Here is a 22,635-nt window from a genome sequence, read left to right on the forward strand (position 1 = left end):
GGGGGAGAACCGAAGCACCTCCCCCCACCGCGAAGTCAAGCTGTGGGACAAGGTAAGTCCCTTTCGTTCATCCCTACTCTCAGGGTGTATTCACCTTTCCTACAGCATTCTGAACCTAATTTACAGTGGGGAGAGAAGATTGTGAATAAAGCAGAAATATCACTAAAATCCAGAAAAGATATGTCCTCTGGTGGTGGATTAAGAAGTCTGCTCCCATAGATTCGGACTCCTGGGAGATACTTTCTAGGCACTGGGAAAACACCAAAACATCTTCACCAAAACTTTCTGAAGCGGGGCCAGGGCATCGGACAGAGTTATGGGCTCTGAGGATGAGAGTTAATGATGGGCCAGGCTTTATTAGGCCCGGTAGGGAAATCCCAAAGTCCAGAGCTTTCCTCTTGGTTATTGCTACCATTTAAGGCTTCAGATCTAGGGCTTTGAAACAAAGTGCTGGCCTGGGCCATTGTTTCATAAGTCTTAGGGTGTCCTGTAAGGTCTGAGAGTCCTCTGGCTCAGGCTGAGTTGGACATAAGGGGTAGTGGCAGCCTACATTTCTGGGTTGGTGTTTAATCTGAGCAACTTTTTGTCCCTGCCTACACTGCCAGGAGTTAGGGTACCCCCCCCCCTTCACACAAACGATAACTGTGGTTCAATTGGTTTGGGAAATGCAGATCAGATCAGTTCGTTTCGAAACACAGACTGCACAAAATCCTTGAGCAACCTTGTCTCCATCCCTAAATGTTCTTTGCCTCTCTACCAAACACCCGCAGTACTACTGCAACCCAAAACAAACAAGAGGGTAAACTGACCTTCCCACTCCCACTCCAGACCAAAACAATAAAACTGTGGTTGAGCCATACAGGATCTGTAAAGACACAGACTATATATTTATTTAACTTATATGAATATATATCTTGCCTTTCTACCAAGAATGGTGGTCAAGATGGCCAACAATAATAAAATACAGCTCAAAACCCAAATCTCAAGGATGACACCAAAGCAGATCCATTAAAATGTAATTAACAACGCTACAATAAAAGAAATGGACAGCACTCAACCAATTGATCCCTTTCAGTGTGCATGCCAAAGGCCTGCCTGAATTAAAAAATGTCTTTGCCTGCCAGCAGAATGGAAACAGAGAGGTAGCCAGCCTAGCCTCCCTCAGCAGGGAATTCCAGAGCCTGGGAGCAGCCACTGAGAAGGTCATGTCTCATGTCCTGATGGCAGGGTTCCCCTTATGACCTGGACCCCTGAGCAACTCCTTAAGGATCTCTTGCCTCCTTAAGAGTCCCATCTTCCTTCTTTTAAACTTCCCCTTCCCAATAATGTGGGGTGATTAGCATTTCAGACACTTGGGTTTTAACCACAAAAGTTTACTGGAAAATTAAAGCAAGCAAATTACAACTAAAGGTATTTACAGAATAGAGCTGAGTGATACAAAAGGCATTAAGAGAAAATAAACTGCAAAAACGCAAGTTCCTTTACCCTAGCTGCACTTAGACTTCCCAGGCTGCTTCTTCCTGCAGTCTTTTCAGGCTCTGGTCTCTCTCTCTCTCTCTCTCTCTCTCTCTCTCTCTCTCTCTCCCTTTTTAACCCCTCCTCCCCTAAAACTGAAACTACTGTTTCAAAGCTGAAGAAATCTAACCCAATTCAGGGAAATGAAACTTAACCAGGGAAATGAAATTAAACTACTCTTCTTAGAGATGCCCTCTCCCAACAAAACCCCCAAAGCCTCTAGGACTGACTTTTTTCTGTCCCTTGCCTGTGTAGGCCTCAAACCTTCACACCCTGCCAAATGTTCCCCTCATGGTGTCAGAACCAAGAAAAGGGCCTTACTTGAAGATCTAAAACCCAGGCAGGCTCGTGTAGGAGAAGGCAGACCTTCAGTTAGTGTGGTCCCAAGTCATATGGGGTTTTATAGGTCATGATGAGCATTTTGAATTGTGCCTGGAAACAAACTGGAAGCCAGTGAAGCTGATGTAACAAGGGATTCATGTGTTCCCTTTAACCAACTCCAGTCAACAGTCTGCCTACAGCATTCTGGACAAGTTGAAGTTTTGGGACACTTTTCAAAAGCAGTCCCATGTAGAGTGCATTAGAATAGTCCAAACAGGATATAGTTAAGGCATGCATAACAATGGCCAGATCAAACTTCTCTGGGATGGGGCACAATTGGTGTACTACCCTCAGATGTGCAAACGCATGCCTGGCCACTAAAAGTGCCAGATGCACTCAATGATTGTGCCTCAAAAGCCACAAACACTGCAGGTTGCCTCTTCCAATTCCCAAGTAGATTGTTAGGATCAGATCAGGCAGCCTAGCAACATCAGCAGTAAAGGCAATGCTTCATGCACTATCTGGGGGGCTTAGCCCTGCTGCCTGTGGAGGCCTGCCATGTCAAAGCACCACATGGTTTTGGTAAGGGAGACTTAGTGGTGGATGAACTGCCATCAGCTCATGTTGGGACCATAGGGGTGTGGCCAATCACAAAAGAATGTTGGGAGTGCATCCCCCTCATCTCTATGTGTAGGTATATGTTTGTGTGTACATGTCTACCTGGTATGCATATGTATGTGTGTGTTCTCCCCCCCACACACACACAAACGCAGATACAATTTTTCTGTGTGTTTCTGGCTCTTTCTCCCCGCCTCCTCTCTTTCTGACTGCCTTTCTCCCCCACCCTGCTGCCCTCTCCAACCTTTGTTGTGCCTTCCACAACCCCTATAGTTGTGCCTTCCGCAACCCTCCAAGGGCTTCCTTTATCCGCTCAGTGCCTTTCTTAGCCTTCCACACTGATTTCCCTGTGCTGCCTTCCCTATCCCACCATATCTTCCCTGACCTCCATGGTGCCTCCCCCATTGCTTCTCAACCCAACTTACCAGGCAACGTGGGACATTTTATTCTTCCCCCCTTCCCTTTTCTCCCCCTCCTCTAAGCTTGCAGTCACCCATCACTTTCTTTTCCTTAGAACTTTCCCGGGGCCTACATGGATCCCAGAGACCTTGTGGAGAAATAGTGATGCTAGTAGCCAGAGACCAGACATAAACATTTACGTAGACTACGGCAAAAATAAGGGCAATTCTATTTGCGTTGCCCTTATTTTCGCCGTAGTCTACGTAAATGTTTACGTAGACTACACGTGCCCAAATAAGGAACGCAAATGGTGGCGCCCATGGGTGCCGCCATTTGCGTATGTGCTTTCCCCCCCCAAGTACGCGCTTTTTCCCCCCCAAAAGTCAGCCGTGATAGGCTACGTAAACATTTACGTAGCCTATCACGGCTGACTGTAGGGACGTAAACCTGCGTCCCGGCAGGAGAAGAGGTTTCGTGGCCGGAGGGACGGGTACCTCCCCCCCGGCCAGAATTTCGGCCAGAGGGACGGGCGCCTCCCCCCCAGCCAGAATTTTGGTGGGGAGGGATGGGGCGCCTCCCCCTGCCCAGAATTTCAGGGGGAGGGACGGAGCGCCTCCCCCCCACCGCGAAGCAAGCTGCAGGATCAGGTAAGGGACTTTCATCCATCCATCATCATCATCATCATCATCATCATTATTATTATTATTATTATTATTATTATTGGTAAGGTACTTTGGTGGGCACTGAGGAAGATTTGTGGGAGGCAAACTCATGCTTTTAGTCACCCTTTTGCTAACCCTATCTTTAGCATATTGCATTGCTGGGAAATGTAGTTCTTGGTACCAACCATGACAGAGCTACCAGGAAATTGCCCTTTGAATGAGCTGAGTTATGAATTAGGGCTGTGCACTGCTTTGGTCCAAAGCCCAAATAACAAGTCAAAGTGGGCTGCTTCGGAGGTCCTTTCATGTGATACCAAGCGGAGCAGAATAGCAATGAGGCACCCCAAAGTGAAGCGGCTTGTATACGAAGTACCTTGTCTGACTCAGTGACTCGTTCTGAGCAACCCAGACAGCCTGGTGCCAAAAATATCAACTGTGGGAAAGTTCAGCGAGTGGTTGAGGAGGAGGGAGGGAGCTTTGGCAAATGGAAACTCTAGTTGCCAAATCCAGGCTGAACATAACCCAGGAATCTCCAGTCAGAGGCAGTGGTGGAGGAGAGGGGGAGACTGAATTACTGGAGAAAAATGGCCGTGTTTCAGAGACAGAGATAATTCTGGTGGTGTTACTTAAGGATGTGAGCACCCACCCCTGTCCAGGTTCTCTGGATACCCCCCCAGCCCCTGCTCTCCTCTCCAGTCCCTCTGCCTCTGCTGCGATCACCATATTTTGTTTTGTTTTTTAACATGGTGATTGGAAGTCTATGTGCACATAGGCTTATGCGCAAAAGTGCTGTGAATCTTGAGTATATGGGCAATTCACAGCACTTTTTGCATATAAGTCTGTGTCCACGTAGACTAATATACAAAAAATGCTGTAAATCACCCAGGCAGGAGGAGGAGGCATGGTACATGACCCCACCACTCACTAGCTATCTCCTCCTTGTGAGCAGGAGACGGCTAGCAGCAGGGGGGTGGCATGTGCAGCTCCTCCTCCTCCTCCCTGGTTGGCTGTCAAGGACAGCTGACTAGCAGCACAGCACAACTCCCCCCCCCTCGCTAGCTGTCTCCTCCTTGTGAGCAGGAGATGGCTAGCAGTCCTTGACAGTCGAGCAGGCAAGAGGAGTGGAGGTGCAGGGCTGAGAGGTTTAGCTCTTTGAGAGTTTTTCTGGAAAACATCGAATTTCAGCTGCACCTAGCACAAAAAAGTTCTGGGCCAAACTGTCTGAAACATGGCAGGTGGGATCCTCTCCATGTCAGCAGAGAGTCCCCCCCACCCCCAGTTTCATGTATTTATCATGAAAACTGGAAAAGTTATGGCCATTCATGTTTTCCCATGCAAGTCAATGGGAAATCACCCAAACCGAGTGATCCGGATCTCCAAATCTCACTTCGGATCCGGAACCAAGTCACAGTGGAGGGGGTCCGAATTGGTCCGAGTTGAAGCAGGGCTGATTTGGAGGGTCCAAAGTGGCATCTGAGGTGAAGTGGGGAGGGGTGTGTGTCTGTGCACAGCCCTACTAAGAATATGGGTATAAAAGAATGAACTTGGAACATGGCAAACTGCTGAAAACTTCCTACATGCAGAACTGTGAAATCATCATTTTATTCTTTTATCTTGTTGTCAAAATCTTTGATGTGAAGCGGTTTATAAATATTGTAAATAAATAAATACATCATTTCATTTGTATAAATAAAATATAAAACCATGCTCAAAGTGACTAACAATTTCAAATCACAACAAAATTTAAATAATCATACAAATAGGCTAATGATCTCACAGTAAATATACACCAAAATGAAACAATCTACTAATAACAAAAGTGAAATACAAAACAATTTCAAGAGGGGAAAAAAAATTATCTCATCTAAAACTAAAGGTTACTCCAGCCAACAAGCCTAAACTAGACCTTGCCCTGACGTTTCCTAGGCACCTTCAGCAGCAACAACTGACTTTGTTGCTAGAGTCAGTTGGGGCCCTTTTCTCCCAGGCCAGGTGGAAGAGAGCCAGGCAAGGGAACAGGGTCCAGGTCTTCTTGCAGGACTCACAGGTGGCTCTATCCAATCCACGTTGAATCATATGGGAAACCTGCACATCCTTTTTGGGGGGGGGCATGGTTCCTTTCCAGTGGTGCTACTAGGGCATGACTTTGGGACAGAAGTCCAGGGATTCACTCACTAGAACGAGCAAGGGGGCTTCATAAAGCAGCAGGGTTGGCCTACGAGTTTTGTTAGCTGGCAGAACAGGCGGGGACTTCTCAGTGTTGGCCCCACAGCTGTGGAATTCCCTCCCAAAGGAGACATTTTTGGCTCCTGTTTGCTTTTTAGCAGGTTTTAAATAGTTTGTTTGTTGGTTGGTTTGTTTAAAAAAATCAATTTACTTCTTATTGACAGGATGACTTGGGATTTTATTGTCATTTCTCCGCTTTTAATGATAATGTACTTTTTTATTGATCTGATTGAAATTGTTTTATGCTGCTACTTTTAGTTAGCCCTTTTATATAGATTGATTCCGAATGTTTTATAATGTTAACTGCAAGCTACCTTGAGAAAACTGTTGTTTTCAAAGGCGGCATAGAAATAAATGCCTAAAGAAAATCGATCCATCAACTGGATTTTCTTCACCCCTTTTACTGCTCGTATTTGTAACTGAGTGTACTGTTGATTATTTCTTAAAATCTTTTTTTCCCATGAAAAATGGCAAATAATTCTATTGTTATTCTAATCTTAACCAATGTGCCTAATGCAGCATGGAGAAACATCTCTACAAACTGTATTGTTTACTCCCCCATGTGTAGAAGGCAGTTTGTAATGGGAGGATCAGCTATAATATAATAACATTGGTTTGGAAGTCTACGAAGAATTAATACGGAAACGTGAGTATTTGGTAGATAGAGCGATCGGCAGCTTTCCTTTAGGAAAGTGTGCCTAGAGATTGAACAAACCAGGGTGGGGGAGGTACAGGATGTGCTGTCTTGATCATCTATTTGTAGGCACCTTATCTGTCATACAATTGCAGCTTAGATAGTAATGAAAGAATGGTCGCTTCATCGCTATGCAGTTCCATAACCTGCTCTTCTTTGCAGTCTCAAATTGGCTGTCTCATCTATCAAAAGTTCTCTTCCTACATATACTCTATTTGGATGAGCAAGGAAGCATGCCAAAGAAAGAAAGAAAAAATAGTGGGGGAAGCATTTTTTCAAGGGGGCTGTTCTTTTAATTTGGAGAACTTCCCAATTCCCTTCCCACCCACTTTTCAGCATATTATCTGAAGTTTGCTCTGCATTACGCTTCACTGCAATCATACCTGTAATGAGATGCCACATTTTATAAAGCTGGAAATGTTTTTACCTGGGCTATGTGTGTGTTTTGGCATGTCCAGATGTTTTGAAGATCCAAGAGCAACTCCTTCTAGGAATGTACGAAAGTGACTTACCTTTCGCGGATTATGTTGATGGTGGGGGGGGAGGCATTCCGTTCCTCCCCCCAGAATCCTCTAACGGCCAGCTGTGCTCCGCAGCAGCTCCACGGAGCAGCCGGCCAGGCCCGGCTCGGCCAGGCCAGAGCCGTCTGCAGCTGGATTTCCAGCCGCAGAGGGCTCTGGGTAAAACAACAACAACAACCAACCGCGTACGCAAATGGCCGCGGCCATAGCCGCGGCCATTTGCATATGCGTTTTTTTTTAAACCCGCCCAACCATGATAGGCTACGTAAACCTTTATGTAGCCTATCATGTTTTTTTTTTTTTTTTACACACAAGGCTGGAAATGGCGGTGGCGGCAGCGAGTCGGAAGACTGGCCGCCGCTGCGGCTGCCGCTGCAGCCGCCGCCGCCCGGAAGATCCGCCCCAGGTGAGTCTTGTCCCGGGGGGGATCCGCGGGGGGGCGGGGGGTGGCAGGCTGTTCTGCCACGGAGTTCAGGGGGCCGAATGCACTGGCATTTGGCCTCACCGAGATCCGTGGCGGAATTCTCTGACATCCCTAACTTCTTCCCTGGCAGTTCACCAGATCTGAATGGATCATCCAGAAAGCAGTCTCCTGCAACTCTGGTTTGTGTGATTGTGTTAACTGGACCAGTATTTGGTTATTCCTTTGTTTGGAGACTGCTGCTTACTAGTCCATGGTAGTGGTGGTGGTGGTGGTGGTGATGCTGATAGATAGATGATAGATAGATAGATGATTAGATAGATAGATAGATAGATAGATAGATAGATGATATATAGATAGATGAGAGAGAGAGAGAGAGAGAGATCTCAGGACATTTAATAGGTCCATTTAACCGCACAGCTACTGATGAGGGCAGAAACCACACAGTTTAGCTTAAGTATATTTTTAAAATATTCTGTTTTTAGTCTGTCTGTCTGTCTGTCTGTCTGTCTGTCTGTCTGTCTGTCTTTCTATGTAATCAATGGGATAGTTTGGAAATGGCAGGTGATCTCTCTGTGTTACTGAATGAGGCTCCCATCACAGCCTGGAGAATGTGATATCCCTCCAAGTGAGTGCGTGTGTGCATGAATGTGTGTGAGAGGGAGGGAGGGAGGGAGGGAGGGAGGGAGGGAGGGAGGGAGGGTAGGGAGCAGCTGTGTTTGGCACTTTTGAAACCAGTGGTATGGGAGGAAATGAGAGAGAAGGGGGGAGTCCTTCTAGTATCAGTTAATTGAAATGGGAGTGGGCATCCTTGGGGTTGTGGGGAACTGATGTAAGTTTGCAGACATGTGGCACCTGAGTGATATACACAGTGATTTTTTGCACCTTGGGCAGAGAACAATTTTAGCACCATATAGTTAACACCACACCAACTTCATCGTATTTTCACCCTTTGTGTGGCTGTTCTCTGTCTAAAGATAACATGTGTGCTGCCTATGCTAAGTTAAACTACTGAGTGATACCATATGAGTAAAGGAAAATCAGTGTAACCTTTTGAAGGATGTGCAGATGCAAGAGGAAGTCCAGCATTCATCTGAGGCACTCTTAGTCTCAGAGACAGCCCCGGGGGGATGCCACACGATTCAGAAGTCCACGTATGCATGTGTGAGAGAGCGATGGGTGAGAGTTAGCTCCAGCCATGAAGTTTACTGAGAAAAAGAGGCAATGCTAACCACCAAAGTATTAACGATGCAATCCCCTGGTCCATGGGGAAGGGGGCATACTAAGGGGGCATATGTTGGATCTCCCTTTCCAACAGCAGTGAGAGATGCCTGCCCTTGGAGGGGAACATCCAACCTTGGAGCTGCCATCCAGCTGCTGTGGAAACCTCAGTGTTCTTCTGCAACTCTGGAAAATAGCCAAAACAGACTGAAAGATGGAAAGAGAAATGGCCTTGGTTGCCGTGGTGGATGATATGAGGGGGGTGAATGCACCTTCCTTGTTCTCAATCCCTCAGCAGCTTTTGATACTGTTTACCACAGTGTCCTCCCAGACTGCCTGGAGGGGTTGGGCATAGGGGGCACCGTGTTACCATGGTTCCGTTCCTTCCTCTCTGGCAGGTTCCAGAAGGTAGCTCTGAGGAAGGAGACTTCAGACATTTGGCTGCTCACTTGCGGCATGCCACAGGGTTCTATTCTCTCCTTGATGTTATTTAGCATCTATGTGAAGCCACTGGGGGCTATTAGCAGGAGGTTTGGGATGAAGTGTCACCAATATGTGGATGACACACAACTCTACCTCTCATTTAAATCCTCACCCAGATTGGCTGTAGAAACCCTGTCCAAGTGTCTGGAGTAGATGAGTGGCTGGATGGGAAGGAACAAGCTGAAACTGAACACCGACAAAAGCAAAGTACTTTTGGTGGGAGACAAAAGGAGGTTGGGGGATGCTGACCTGGTGCTGAATGAGATGTGGCTGCCCCTGAAGGACCAGGTCTGCAGCCTGAGGGTCATTTTGGACTCCCAGCTGTCCATGGAGGCGCAGGTATCAGCCGTGAGTTGGGTGGCGCTGTACGAACTCCATCTGATACGGTGACTGGGCCCCTACCTCCCTAACCATCTCCTGCCATCAGTAGTTCATGCCCTGGTCTCCTCTTGCCTAGATTACTGTAATGCACTCAATGTGGGGTTACCCTTGAAGACGTTTCATAAGTTGCAGCTGGTGCAGAATGTGGTGGCCCACCTGATTAAAGGCAGCGATCAGTGAGATCACATCACTCCAGTGCTGAAGGAGCTGCACTGCTTACCGGTTGTTTTCTGGGCACAATTCAAGGTGCTGGGGTTGACCTTTAAAACCCTACATGGTGCCAGTCCAGTCTATTTTAAGGAGCACCTCCTGTTGCTCAATGAGATGGGACTCAGAAGGCCTTCTGTCTGTCCCATCAGCCAGGACAGCTAGGTTGGTGAAGACTAGGGAGAGGGCCTTTTCTGTGGTGGCCCCCACTTTGTGGAATTCCCTCCCTAGTGACCTCTGCCATGCCCCCTCTTTGATGAGCTTCTGCCAGGCTTTGAATATCTGGCTGTTCAGGAATGTAACCCTTGATAGGAAAGAAAGAAAAAGAAAAAAAACAAGGTTGCCCACCTCTGACTGAAGGTAAGGCAAAGAAAAGCATGGGGCCATTACTGATCTCAGACTTGGACCTAGGGTCGGAACACCCAATGTAAAGTAGTCAGTGGGAGACAGCCCTCCCAGCTCTCACCTTAAGGCATAGTCTGCATTATCAGGGTGGAGTAAAGATGTTAGTGAAATTAAATGTTTGTGGCTGATAATAAAGGGCCACAACTTTATAATAAAGTTGTGAACCATTGTGAAATCCATTTACTGTATTTCAGAGACAAACACAAGTTCAGGAAATGGTGAAAGATTTCATCATCATCATCATCATCATCATCATTACATTTCTAGCCCACCTTTCTTCCATCATGGAACTCAAGGTGCCTACATGTGGTTCCCAGGTGGTCTCCCCTCCAAGCACTGACCAGACCCAGACCTGCTTAGCTTCAGCAAGGTGGCTGCCTCATGTGCCTTCAGATTATGCCCCAGGACCTTTCCCAGTAATTGCGTTCCTGTTTGTATCCACACTTGAGTTGCAAATGGGACATGTTCATATGCTTTGCAAATAGGAACAAAATTCTCAGACATCCTTACAGTATCCAAACTCTAGCTGAAATGTAATTCAAAGTGAACAAAAGCTTACCAACAAATTAGTCATCGAAGCCTTCTATGTATCTTCCTCTTCAGTGAATTGGCCAGGCACTTGATATATCCTTTGCTGATGTCTTTATAAATTGAAATAAACTCCCAGCTTAAACACACCAGTATGACAATGGACATCCTTGAGTTCTTTTGGCATGATTATTTTATAAGTGGTGGGACCTCAGACTTGTTTGTGTGATAACCAGCAGTGTCAAAGTAATACTTACCCTCCAGCTTTCATCAAACTTTCAGAGCTTCTATTATTTTTAACCCATTGCCACAGGCAAATCTTTCAACAGACAATGTTACAAATGGTGCTGAGAGAGGTCAGGCAATTGTCCTAGCAGGCAAACGGTACATGGTTGAAAGAATGAACCAAATATATAATACCAAGGAGAAGTCACATCCATCTTAAGATTTGGAAGACTGGCTAATCCGCCTTCTTTCTTTGATACTGTGAAGATTTTAAGGGCTAGGTGAGATGGGAACTATGCCACAGGAAAAGCCATAGGAAAAAAGGCTTATGGGTGTCCTGCTCAGCCCTGGGGCAAACCAGGCACAAATATGTTACATATCATATGCCTATTATATTGATGTCTGTGTTTTCATTGTTAAATGTGATCCAGGTAAGATAGAGTTAATAATGTATCAGACAGTGAGTGAAAGGTGGGAGGACTTGTGCATGTGTGAGGATTCTGAGGTTTTATCAGGAATGAGCTGACAGTTACTCAGATAGGGCCTTAGGGATCATGGAAACAAAATCTAGTTAATGGGGTTTGTGTTTAGGATTTTAGAAGGGATAGAGCAGGTAGGGAAGTTAGGACCAAGCATTAATGAATATTAACATATAACTCTTCTTGTAACTTTATTTGTGTTTTTTTTAATTACAGACTCCAATATGTTCACTGAATTTATGCTACTATTATTAACCCCATTTCCTTGTTATTTCTCCTGTAGTGAGTTGAGAGAACCAACTGAGCATATTGAGTCTCTCTGGAACCCAGAGAGAGTAAAAAGGCTGAAGCTTGGGTGTTGGTGGGAACAATTGATCCAGGTGAAAGCAGGCATTTCCTTACAGGGTTTGTTTCTTAGTTTCAGAGGTGGAGGCTGGGGGGAGGTGGAACCCAGGCAGGAATGCCACAAAATACATTTAGCAAAGAAGTCAGTAGGCAAGCAAAACAAAAGGTCAAAGCATAATATCACCACTCCAGGGAAAGAAGGGCAATCCGAAAGCAAGGTCTTAACAGATCAGTCCAAGGAGAAACAAGGTCAAGTAAACAAGGTACTGGGAGCTGAAACAAGGTGGCCCTCATTCAGTAGCCCTAGGCAAAGTACCCTCAGGGGTATATCTTGAGGCACGAACTTTGTGACCCCCCCCCCACACACACACACACTATATCATGGCATGCATGGCACTGTGGAAGAATCAAATTGTTGGCACTGGTGAATCTAGCTATGCAAGTCCAGAACTCCTGTCCGTGCCAAACATAATGGGGGAGGGGGACATACCAAGCCTGGCATCAGCAGAAGTTGGCCCTGATGGGTCCTGGCATTTGCCCAAGTGTTCTTTTCAGGTGAGGCTAAGGCAGGGTAGAGAGCCAGCAGCATCAGCAGAGGTTAGATTCCAAGGCAGAGCCAAAAGAGAGAGCCAAGCAGGCAGCCGGGTAAATCCAAAGTCAATCTGTGAAGACAGTTCAGTGGCACAAGCAGAGGTGGTTCAGTAAGGAGAACCAGGCCACCAGGGGATACACAAACTGGTACACAGACATTGTTCCAGCAACTCTCTGCCTGAGATTGAAGCTTTTGACCCTGACATCTCTGAGCACCCCCCAGGACCCAGCTGCAGGTCATCACAAGTAATCTGGAAGATGCCCTACTTGTAAGAAGAGCCTTGGTCATGATTTGCCATTTGCTTATGTAACTGGGCACTTCTCCACCAGGCTGCCCTCTTTGCCTGTGTCTTTAGATGCCAGCATTCCCGGGAGCTAGGTGGTAGCATGACAACTATTTCCAACTCAGAAGTGGAATCCTCCACATCTCAAGGGGGTGGACTCGATGCCATCTACCCTGAGAACTACGGACCTTCTTGGTCAGCCCTGAGGCCCCCTGAATGAGACCTGTTACCTGAGGCTATCCAGCTCAAGTGGCTCTAAATCATCCTCTGATGATTTCTTGAGGGGTGGGGGCGTGACACTGAGGATGCTGTGTGCTGGTTCTTGGCTTGCATGTCTCCTTTACCATTTGCTTCATTTGCAATGCATCAGAAAGGTGGCATTAGAGGACATGGGAATTTTACCATGGAAGTCACTGGTATGTTCTTCCTCAGTTGGGCAGATTCGATGGGAGGTGTTCTATTCCTTGGCAAGTTGTATTATTTGTTTGAAATATTTATACCCTACCTCTCAATCTTAATTTACAAGGCAGCTAAAAGACAGAACATGTTATATGTCTTGCCTGAATGATGGAAAGCACTATTGAAGCTGGATGTTGTGATATATTCTTCTAAGACTCCTTACAGCAATATGCCGTATATGCACATAAACAGCAACAAATGCATAAGACATTTTGCGCTAAAGATAGACAGAACTAGTGATCATGAGGTTCTCAAAGCTGCTTCTGAAATTTTCCTCATCTGAATATCACTCCAGATTTTGGAATTCCAAATAACGTAGGGTTGTATCCAATGTTACTCATACTTAGAGCAGACTCACTGAAATGAATGGAACTTGAGTTAGACTAACATTGGATTCAACTCTATGCACCTGAGGTACTCAAACCAAGAACTTTTCTCCACTAGAGCACTTCTCAGGAAGAGAAAGACACTGGGCAATCTTTGCTGTGCTGCAGCACAACCTAGATAAAGGCTAAAAAGGGGTACTGCAGGTCATTAGCCCAGGCAAACCGGGTGATCTGGGGGAGCCAAAAAAAGGGCATGGCTGACAATACATTATATGAACTTTACTAGGTTCAGATGAATGACATTACTAATTTTAACTTCTCAGAGTTCTCATTTTTCCACTCTTATGTTAGGTTCATTTCAGACTTCGAGCATTTCTCCAATCTTGTTTGATTTTTTTTCTGAATTTTGGATTTTTTTAAAAAAAAATATATTTTTTTTAAAAAATTCACATGAAATTTCATAAGCATTTTTGTGCACATTTCTCCTAATACATACATTTTTGTAGGTGAGTTTGCCTAATGTACAAATTTCATGCAAGGAACTTTCCTCATCTAAGACATTTTTAACATTATTTTCACAAATATACACATTTTGTACACATTTTTGATTGGAGAACACCATTGCAAAATTCTGAGTAGTGCAAATTTCAAAGGATAACTTGGGTTTCGATTCACATAGTGGTCTGAAAATGCAAAACGGATTTCTCCCCCATCCCTAGCTATAGGCTTGGTTCCACATGGGGATGTGTGAATCAGAAAAAAATCGATCTTGCCGAAGTTCTCCAAATTCCACCTCGAAGCTCATTCCAACTCAAGTTCATATCAGATCACTAGGTTTGTTTTTCTTTTTTCACATGAAAATCTGTGCACATTTCTGTGCATATTTTTCCAAATGTACGTATCAATTGTGTGCGTCTTGGAAATATACACATTCTTCTGCCATTGATTAAAGTGTATTTCTGCACATTTTTCAAAAGTACACATTTTTTCATGCATAGTTTTCAAATGCACACATGCTGTCTCAAACACTTTTTTTTGGTGTGGGGGGGTGGGTACATGAGTTACACTGCAAGCTCAAAAATGTACAGACTTCGACCACGGATTGCATCTGAATCTGTGTTCAGCTCAGAAGAAGTGAACTGGGTAAACCTTGATAAAAAGGAGTGGAAATCTATTTCTCATACATCCCTGGTTCCATAATCTGAGCTTGTTTGTAGCAATGGGAGCATCAGGACTGAGAAAGACCACTTCCTTAATTCATGAAGGCCAGTTGCTAATCTGCCTAGAGGGAGCAATGGTCTTATTTGGTATAAACCAGCTGCATATGTATCGTATCCAGCACTAGCTAGTGTCAGGCCCCCTTTTTGTTGTTATCATCTCATTAGCACGTTGAATGAGGGGGGTCTTATAATGAATCCCAGGAATTCCTTTATCACCAGTGTGATGTGAACCACTCAGAAACTGCCCCCTGTCTACTTTCCTATTGATCATATTTACCCAGTGGGATTCAATTGAACATTTATTTTCAAAGCAAACCACTCTTCTACCCCAGACTGGGAACCTTTCAACCTGTTCCAGGTTAATAGCTGCTGATTGTGCCATACACACCAAAAGACTATCACATTTTGTATATAATTCAAATAGGCTTGTAGGAAAGTCATTTTATAAGCTATAATGCAGGGGCATTAAGACATACAAAATATATTATGTCTTGGGAAAATAATCTCTCTCTCTCTCACACACACACACACACACACACACACACACTGTTGGAGGGAATTTTTCTTGCACAAATTAGAAAATGACAGGAGTTTCTACCTTAACCTCTTTGGTTATGGTTGCTAAGTGACAATGGCACACTAGCTTGTATTCACAGCAGTGCATGGTCTAAGGCCTGACAGTTTGATTAATTCCCCTGAGTATCAAACCTGTGCTGTGAATATTTAAAGCAGCTCAGCATTTACAACAAAAGCCATTTGCTATTGTCTGTGATGCATACAATGTGTTTTATAATTAAAACTCACATAAAGCGGGAAGGCTCAAATAATTTTGGGAGGGAAACTAAGTTGATTCCCTTCCTAGAATTCTTTTATCCCTCCCTCAGCTTCCCATTTTAAATATGTCAATGTGTACCTTCTCTATTAAGCGTAGACGGAATTGCATGGCTGTTTGGAGGAAAATATCTGGGGATTCTTTAGCAAAATCTCTAAGAGCTGAAATCCTCCATAAACAATTGCATTCTGACAAAATAATGCATTTTACTAATGTGTTATGCAAAGAGAGAATGTGTGCATCACCTGTAGCTGTGAGAAATTGACTATCTATAATGGAAAATAAATTTTAGAAATGCCCTATGTGGGGTGCCTTTGAAGATGATTTGGAAAATGCTGTTAGTTCAGAAAGCAGATGTAACATTCCTAATTGGGGCTGTGCATGATGACCATATTGGGCTGTTTGCACTATTTTAATGTACCCACATTTAAAGTGCTGTTTTTGAGTTTAAAGCCTGTTACAACTTAGAACTAGGGTACTTGAAAGACGCCCTTCATGGATCACTGCCTTGCTGGGGCGTGAATAGGGATGTACGAAAGTCACTTGCCTTTTCGCAAGGGTGCTTCGCGGTGGGGGGGGAGGCACTTCGCTTCTCCCCCCGAAATTCAGGCCGGGGAGAAGCGCCCCATCTCCCCGGCCGCGAAACAAAGTGTAAAAAAAAACAAAAACCCCCGTGATAGGCTACGTAATGATTAACGTAGCCTATCATGGCTAGATTTCCAAAGTCATTTTCTACGTAAATCGCCGCCACCATTACAAAGTGTAAAAAAGAAAAAACAACCCATGATAGGCTACGTAACGTTAACGTAGCCTATCACGGCTAGATTTCCAAAGTCAGCCATGATAGGCTACGGAAATCGTTATGTAGCCTATCACGGGTGACTTTGAAAAAACAAAAGCGCGTACGCAAATGGCGGCGCCCTATGGGCGCCGCCATTTGTGTTCCTTATTTGGTCCCAGTAGTCTACGTAAAGATTTATGTAAACTACACCGTAGTCTACGTAAATCTTTACATAGACTACTGGGTCCAAATAAGGAATGCAAATGGCATTTGTGCATGCGCTTTTTTTTTTTCAAAGTCACCCGTGATAGGCTACGTAACGATTTCCGTAGCCTATCATGGCTGACTTTGGAAATCCAGCCGTGATAGCCTATGTTAACGTTACGTAGCCTACCATGGGTTGTTTTTTCTTTTTTACACTTTGTAATGGTGGCGGTGGCGGCAGCTGGTCAGAAGACTGGCTGCCGCCCCGCCCCCAACGAAAGGCCGACGAACCGCTGCCGGGACCCACCGCCGGAAGGGACATTCGCCAAAGGTAAGTCCCATCCCGGCAGGGGGGCGGAGAATTTCACCGCCGATTTCAGGGGGGCCGAATGCGTTGGCGCTTGGCCCCCCAAAGATTTGGGGAGAAATTCTCCGCCATCCCTAGGCACGAAGGGGCTTGTGAAACTCAGTGAAACCAAAAGCTATGCCGTGTAGGGCCACCCAAGATGGACAGGTCATGGTGGAGAGTTCTGACAAAATGTGGTCCACTGGAGAAGGAAATGGTAACCCACTCCAGTATTCTTGCCAAGGAAACCCCATGGAACATATCACAAGGCTAAAAGATATGGCACCGGAAGATGAGCCCCTCAGGTCGGAAGGTGTCCAATATAGGGATGTACGAAAGTCACTTACCTTTTGCAGGGGTGATTCGCGGTGGGGGGGAGGCAATTCGCTTCTCCCCCTGAAGTTCAGGCGAGTGGGGAAGGCGTCCCGCCTCGCCTGGCCAAAATTCAGGCCGGGGAGAAGCGCCCCATCTCCCCAGCCGCGAAACAAAGTGTAAAAAAAACACAAAAAAACCCGTGATAGGCTACATAAAAATTAACTTAGCCTATCATGGCTAGATTTCCAAAGTCGTTATGTAGCCTATCATGGGTGACTTTGAAAAAAAAAAAGTGCGTACGCAAATGGCGGCGCCCTATGGGCGCCGCCATTTGCGTTCCTTATTTGGTCCCAGTAGTCTACGTAAAGATTTATGTAGACTACGCTGTATGCCATTTGCGTACGCGCTTTTTTGTTTTTTTCAAAGTCACCCGTGATAGGCTACGTAACGATTTACGTAGCCTATCACGGCTGACTTTGGAAATCTAGCCATGATAGGCTACGTTAACGTTACATAGCCTATCACAGGTTGTTGTTTTTTTTTATACTTTGTAATGGCGGTAACGCCAATTAACGTAGCCTATCATGGCTAGATTTCCAAAGTCGTTATGTAGCCTATCACGGGTGACTTTGGAAAAAAAAAAAGGGCGTACGCAAATGGTGGCGGACCATGGGTGCTGCCATTTGCATTCCTTATTTTGGCACGTCTAGTCTACATAAAGATTTACGTAGACTACGGCGAAAATAAGAAAACGCTATTTGCGTTGCCCTCATTTTTTGCAATGACGTTGCAAATCTAGCCATGATAGGCTACGTTAATCATCACGTAGCCTATCATGGGTGTGTGTGTGTTTTTAATTTTGTAATGGTGGCGGCAGCCAGTTAGGAGACCGGCCGCCCCCCCGCCCCCGATGAAACACCGCTGAAAAGCCGCCAGGACCCGCCGCCGAGAGGGACATTCGGCCACGGTAAGTCCCATCCCGGGGGGTGGGGGGGGCCGGCGGAGAATTTCCCCAACACTTTCAGGGGGCCGAATGCCTCAGCGCTCGGCCTCCCAAAGATTCATGGAGAAATTCTCCGCCATCCCTAGGACTCCAATATCCCACTGGGGAAGAGCAGAGGGAATTTCCAAGTAGCGCCAGAAAGAGTGAAGCGGCTGGGCCAAAGCCGAAAGGACACTCAGCTGTGGATGTGTCTGGTGGTGACAAGAAAGTCCAATGCTGTAAATAGGGGTGCACAAAAGTCACTTACCTGGTCTCGCAGCTTGCTTCGCGGTGGGGGGGAGGCACTTCGCTGCTCTCCCTGAAGTTCAGGCCCGGGGGGGAGGCTTCCCTCCTCTCCCGGCCCTAATTCAGGCTGGGGGGGAGGCTTCCCACCTCGCCCGGCCGAAATTCAGGCCGGGGAGAAGCGCCCCGTCTCCCTGGCCGCGAACTTCAAAAGAAAAAAAACGCCCCTGTGATAGGCTACGTAACGATTAACGTAGGCTATCATGGGTAGATCTGCAAAGTCAGCCGAGATGGGCTACGTTAATCATCACATAGCCTTAATATACGTTATATATATTAACATACGTTAATTGTCACATATTGCGCGTACGCAAATAGCAGCCCGTATAGGGAACCACCATTCGCCTTCCTTATTTGGTCCCTGTAGTCTTCGTAAAGATTTACGTAGACTACGGCGAAAATAAGGGCAACTACGTAAACCCATGACGAAGACCTGCTGAACCGCCACCGGGACCCGCCGCCGGGGGGACATTCGTGAGAGGTAAGTCCCATCCCAGGGGGGGCGGGGGGGCGGAGAAGTTCCCCCCGAACAACCTTCGGAGGACCGAATGCGTTGGCACACGGCCCCCCGAAATTTCGGGGAGAAATTCTCCCCCATCCCTAGCTGTAAAGAACAATATTGTTTAGGAACCTGGAATGTGAGATCAGTGAAAGCTGGAGGTGTAAGCTGGAGGTGGTCAAACATGAGATGGCAAGACTGAACATTGACATCTTGGGAATCAGGAAACTAAACTGGACAAGCATAGGTGAATTTAATTCAGGTGACCATCATATCTACTACTGTGGGCAAGAATCCCTTAGAAGAAATGGAGTAGCACTCATAGTCAACAAAAGGGTGGGAAAAGCAGTACTGGGGTACAATCTTAAAAATGACAGAATGATCTCAGTACGAATCCAAGGCAAACCATTCAACATCACAGTAATTCAAGTGTATGCCCCAACCACTGAGGCTGAAGAAGCTGAGGTTGATCAGTTCTATGAAGACCTACAACACCTTCCAGAACTAACACCAAAAAAAGATGTCATTTTCATCATAGGGGATTGGAATGTTAAAGTAGGAAGTCAAGAAATCACCAGGAAAACAGGCAAGCATGGCCTTGGTGTACAAAATGAAGCAGGACAAGGCTAATAGAGTTTTACCAAGAGAACACGCTGATCATAGCAAACACTCTTTTCCAACAGCACAAGAGGTGACTTTACACATGGGCATCACCAGATGGTCAATATCAAACCCAGATTGATTATGTCCTTTGCAGCCAAAGATGGAGAAGCTCTATACAGTCAGTAAAAACAAGACCTGGAGCTGACTGTGGCCCAGATCATGAGCTTCTTGTTGCAAAATTTCAGCTTAAATTGAAGAACGTAAGGAAAACCACAAAACCATTCAGGTATGACCTAAATCATATCCCTTATGAATATACAGTGGAGGTGAGGAATAGATTTAAGGGATTAGAGCTGATAGACAGAGTGCCTGAGGAACTATGGATGGAGGTCCGTAACATTGTTCAGGAGGGAGCAAGTAAATCCATCCCAAAGAAAAACAAATGCAAGAAAGCAAAGTGGCTGTCTGATGAGGCTTTACAAGTAGCTGAGGAAAGAAAGGAAGTGAAAAGCAAGGAAGAAAGGGGAAGATATACCCAACGGAATGCAGATTTCCAGAGAACAGCAAGGAGAGACAAGACGGCCTTCTTAAATGAACAATGCAAAGAAATTGAGGAAAACAATAGAATGGGAAAGACTAGAGATCTTTTCAAGAAAATCGGAGATCTCAAGGGAACGTTTTGTGCAAAGACAGGCATGATAAAGGACAAAGAAGGCAGGGACCTAACAGAAGCAGATGAGATTAAGAAGAGGTGGAAAGAATACACAGAAGAACTATACAGGAAAGATCTGAATGTCCTTGATAGCCATGAGAGTGCGGTCACTGAACTTGAGCCGGACATCCTGGAGAGTGAAGTCAAGTGGGCCTTAGGAAGGATTACTAACAACAAAGCTAGCGGAGATGACAGTATTCCAGCTGAGCTATTTAAGATCCTAAAATATGATGCTGTTAAAGTGCTGCACTCAATATGCCAACAAATTTGGAACACTCAACAGTGGCCACAAGACTGGAAAAGTTCAGTTTCCATTCCAATTCCAAAGAAGGGCAATGCCAAAGAGTGTTCAAACTACCATTGCACTCATTTCACATGCCAGCTAGGGATGGCGGAGAATTTCTCCCCGAAACTTCGGGGGGCCGAGCGCCAACGTGTTCAGCCCCCCGAACAAGTTTTGGGGAGAAGTTCTCCACACACACACACCCCCCGCACCCCACCCCGTGACGGGACTTACCTTTGCCAAATGTCCCTCCTGGCAGCGGGTCCGACCGGCGGTTCGGCGGGTGTTCGTCCTGGGCGGGGGGCAACCGATCTTTCGACCGGCTGCCGCTGCCGCCATTGCAATAAAAGAAAAAAAAAACACCCATGATAGGCTACGTGACGATTAACGTAGCCTATCACAGCTGACTTTGCAGATCTAGCCATGATAGCCTACATTAATCGTTACGTAGCGTATCACAGGGGCGTTTTTTTTTCTTTTGAAGTTCGTAAAAGTTTTGAAGTTTGTAAAAAATATTTACATAGACTACGGCGAAAATAAGGGCAACGCTATTTGCGTTGCCCTTATTTTCGCCATAGTCTACGTAAATCTTTACGTAGACTACAGCAACCAAATAAGGAACGCAAATGGCGGCTCCCTATGGGGGCCGCCATTAGCGTACGCGCTTTTTTTTTTTTAAAGTCACCCGTGATAGGCTACGTGACGATTGACGTAGCCTATCACGGCTGACTTTGCAGATCTAGCCATGATAGGCTACGTTAACCATCACGTAGCCTATCACGGGGGCTTTTTTTTTTTTAACTTTCGAGTTCGCGGCCGGGCGAGGTGGGAAGCCTCCCCCCCGGCCTGAACCTCACGGGGGGAGCAGCGAAGCACCTCCCCCCCACCGTGAACAAGCTTCGAGGACAGGTAAGTCACTTTCGTCCACCCCTAATGCCAGCAAAGTTATGCTCAAAATCCTACAAGCTAGGCTTCAGCAGCAGGTGAACCGAGAACAACCGGAAGTACAAGCTGGGTTTCGAAGAGGCAGAGGAACTAGAGATCAAATTGCCAACATTCGCTGGATCATGGAGAAAGCAAGAGAATTCCAGAAAAAAAATCTATTTCTGCACTGCTTCATTGACTACGCTAAGGCCTTTGATTGTGTGGATCACAACAAACTCTGGCAAATTCTTAAAGAGATGGGAATACCAGACCACCTTATCTGTCTCCTGAGAAACCTGTACGACGGTCAAGAAGCATCAGTAAGAACCGGACATGGAACAACCGATTGGTTCAACATTGGGAAAGGAGTACAGCAAGGCTGTATATTGTCGCCCTGCTTATTTAATTTATATGCAGATAACATCATGAGAAACGCCGGGTTGGATGAATCACAGGTCAGAATTCAGATTGCAGGGAGAATTATCAACAACCTCAGATATGCAGATGATACCAGCCTAATGGCAGAAAGTGAAGAGGATCTCAAGAGCCTCTTGTTGAGGGTGAAAGTGGAGAGTGCAAAAGCTGGTTTGAAACTCAACATTAAAAACCTAAGATCATGGCATCTGGCCCCATCACTTCCTGCCATATAGAAGGGGAAGAAATGGAAGCAGTGACAGATTTTATTTTCTTGGGCTCCAAGAACACCACCGACGTTGACTGTAGCCATGAAATTAAAAGACGCTTGCTCCTTGGGAGGAAAGCTATGGCAAACCTAGACAGCATAGTAAGAAGCAGAGACATCACCTTAGGGATGGCAGAGAATTCCGCCATGGATCTCGGTGAGGCTGAATGCCAGTGCATTTGTCACCCCGAACTCTGTGGAGGAATGGCCCACCACCATCCCGCCACCCCGCAGATCTCCCCCGGGACAAGACTTACCTGGGGCGGATCTTCCAGGTGGTGGTGGAACTCCCCCCGGAGTTCCGGCTGCGGACGGGCTGCTGTGGACGCAAATGGCGGCCGCCATAGTGGCTGCCATTTGCATCTAGCCAGGCAGCCATGATAGGCTACGTAAGTATTTACGTAACCTGTCACAGCTAGGCAAAAATCCAAGAACCAAAAAACAGCGTACGCAAATGGCGGCAGCTACGACGGCTCCAATTTGCGTTCCCTGTTTTTTGCTGTTTTAGCCTATGTAAATATTTACGTAGGCTATTACAATGAAAAAAAGGGGAACGCAAATAGTGTAGTGGGTGCTATTTGCATTCATTTTTTTCCCCGCCGTAATAGCTTATGTAAATATTTACATAGGCTAAAAAG

The 22,635-nt window shown here is 45.9% G+C and overlaps 1 long non-coding RNA gene across 1 annotated transcript in view; it reads left to right on the forward strand.

Annotated features, from left to right (window-relative positions):
- Positions 1-10,756, forward strand: part of LOC146340599 (uncharacterized) — a 32,466-nt gene extending 21,710 nt beyond the window's left edge. Inside the window, exon 3 of the long non-coding RNA XR_014784075.1 lies at positions 10,269-10,756. This is a non-coding gene — a long non-coding RNA (uncharacterized LOC146340599). The remainder of the gene's footprint in view (positions 1-10,268) is intronic.
- Positions 10,757-22,635: the final 11,879 nt, after the last annotated feature.

Source organism: Heloderma suspectum, chromosome 6 (genome assembly GCF_057233095.1).
Source record: "Heloderma suspectum isolate Gila_16-S chromosome 6, 16-S_ref, whole genome shotgun sequence".
Taxonomy (NCBI): Eukaryota; Metazoa; Chordata; class Lepidosauria; order Squamata; family Helodermatidae; genus Heloderma; species Heloderma suspectum.